A 2,639-nucleotide genomic window follows, 5' to 3' on the forward strand; every position below is an offset into this window, starting at 1 on the left:
GTAAAACATAAGAATATTATGCTGAATATTAGGTTTGTTTGTAGGAACAATCATCAATGAGATGATTTTTTAGCATGATTGATTGATTTAAAGTTTTGACTGTAATGGAGAAAGACTCACTGAGTTCAAAGAAACAGAATGACGTAGAAATGATGATTGTTTTCATAAAAGATGTGAAACTTAAGATTATGCTTAATATTGGGTTGAAATGTAGGAACGACCAATTTATAGTTTATATTTTGATTTTATATTGTTTTAAACAATTATATTTGTATTCTTTGCACCATGGACACTCTTTCAAAGTAAAGAAGAAAAACTAAGGAAATCTTACTTTCAAAATCTGCACAGTCATCAAATAATCAAAGATTCAAATTACATAAAGGAAATCTTACCTTCGTAATCTTCACCGTCATCAAATAATCAAAGATTCAAATTACATAAAGTATATTGTTGAAACTAGAATTACAATGCATAATCGAAGAAAAAAGTTTGAAATTGAAGATGACTCTGAATGACAGAAACATCCTGGAGCCATCAACTAGGAGGCATGAAATATGCTGCGATGGAACAACAATTGAAACCATAGTTACTACCGATGAAAACATCATTGAATAATGGCTTTCATCAACATATGCTTGCAAACAAAGAGTTGTTGGTCTTGACACTGAATGGATGCATGTTCCGAAGCCTTCCACCAAGAAGAAGGTTACGACGAAAGTTGCAATTTTGCAACTTTGCGTTGAAGATAGGTGTTTGATCGTTCAATTGTTCTTCATGAAGAAAATCCCTCCTTCTCTGCAGAGCTTTATGATGGATGCTTCGTTTGAATTTCTTGGGGTTGGAGTGATGAATGACATTGATATGCTGAAGAAGAACTATGGGTTGGAGTGCAATAAAGCCACATATTTGGCTATGTTGGCAAAGAAAAGATGGCCCAAAATATCATTGAAATATCTGGCAAAGGAGTTGGTGAGTCTTGAGATGGAGAAGTCAAAAGCTGTGGTTACCAGTGATTGAAAAGCAAAAGAGTTGACTGAAGCACAAGTTGAACGATGCTAGGCAAGGTTAGTAGCTAAAGGCTACACACAACAACAAGGCTTAAATTACTTTGAGACCTTTTCACCTATTGTTAAAATCACAACAGTAAGATTGGTTCTGGTTTTGGCAGCTTCCAAACAGTGGTATTTGCATCAACTAGATGTAAATAATGCTTTTTTACATGGGGATCTAGATGAAGAACTATACATGTCTCTTCCTCTTGGCTACAAAACAGAAAAACCAGGGCAAGTTTGCAAGTTGTTGAAGTCTTTATATGGACTCAAGCATGCCTCTAGACAATGGAATTATAAGTTGACAACTACTTTACTTTCTTTGGGCTACATACAATCAAAATCAGATTATTCACTTTTTGTCAAAAGTGATTTTTCTCATATCACCATCTTACTTGTTTATGTAGATGATATAGTCTTGACAGGTGATGACATCCAAGAAATCCAAACTGTGAAGGCTCTATTGAATGCAAAGTTCAAGATCAAAAACCTAGGCCAACTCAAGTATTTTGTGGGCTTAGAAATTGCAAGATCTCAACAGGGCATTAATTTGTCATGAAGGAAGTGTACTATATGAAATATACCGGTAGGAGTTAATGGTCATTCATGGGCAATTATCAGGTATTAATTTACAAATATACGATATTAATGATTAATTATTGGGTTTGATTACCTAAAATATATTACATTAATGGTTAATTAATCAATGGAGTTGGCTGTCACAAGCCTTATAAGTATACAATTGATGTCCAGGTACAAGGATCCTCTGATATACTAATAAAAATATTGACCTCTTTATTGAAACATATTTGAGCATCGGAGTGTCTTCTGTAGGTCAATCCCCAATCGGGAAGGATTACATGAAGAATTCGATGATCGGAGCACAACAAGAAAGGGCGACCGACCCCAGACAAATGTTACCTACCGAAACATTTTGGCGTCCACCGTGGGACCGAGCGGCATCCCATAAAGCCACAAGTGCGCTCGGTCTCGACATCACTATTTCAGATCAATACCAGGTTTTGGACCAAGAGAAAAAATTCAATGGTAAATTATAATGACATATTTTTTGTTTTGAAAACATTCAGAGTTTAGGAGATTGATTATGTCCCGAAATGCTCGCCACGTGGATTGAGGTTTAGCAAAAATTGGGTGAAAAGTCGTTAAGACTCTGAATCTTCTCATCAATATTTTATTTTACTACCTATTCTAGTTATATTAATCTTTAAAAATTGTTATATTTGTTTATTTAATAAAACGTCAACGTCCACCTCATGAGTGCATGCCACCGGTTCAAGGAATTACGTTTTCGTAGCTTCCTATTTCTCTTTTATTCCGAAAAGTACCATTATGAAAAAAATATTCATCTCTTAAAATTTATATTAAATACATAAGTCACTTCACAATATTAAAACGTGAAAATGGGAGTTGGTGTATATTTGATATATGTATATGTACCGAGATTCTTTCGGGTTTGCTACTTTAATGACCTTGGAACGGACCACTTTAATGACGTTGGAACGGTGTTTTCATTTCCTTGATCACTTCCCTTATACTGGTTTTGATTCTTATTGAATGGTGAAAAAATAA

The 2,639-nt window shown here is 34.5% G+C and overlaps 1 pseudogene; it reads left to right on the top strand.

Annotated features, from left to right (window-relative positions):
• Positions 1–501: 501 nt before the first annotated feature.
• On the top strand, positions 502–1,059 carry LOC106761856 (annotated as a pseudogene).
• The last annotated feature ends 1,580 nt before the right edge of the window (positions 1,060–2,639 follow it).

The sequence above is a fragment of the Vigna radiata genome, chromosome 1 (genome assembly GCF_000741045.1).
Source record: "Vigna radiata var. radiata cultivar VC1973A chromosome 1, Vradiata_ver6, whole genome shotgun sequence".
In the NCBI taxonomy this organism is placed as follows: Eukaryota; Viridiplantae; Streptophyta; class Magnoliopsida; order Fabales; family Fabaceae; genus Vigna; species Vigna radiata.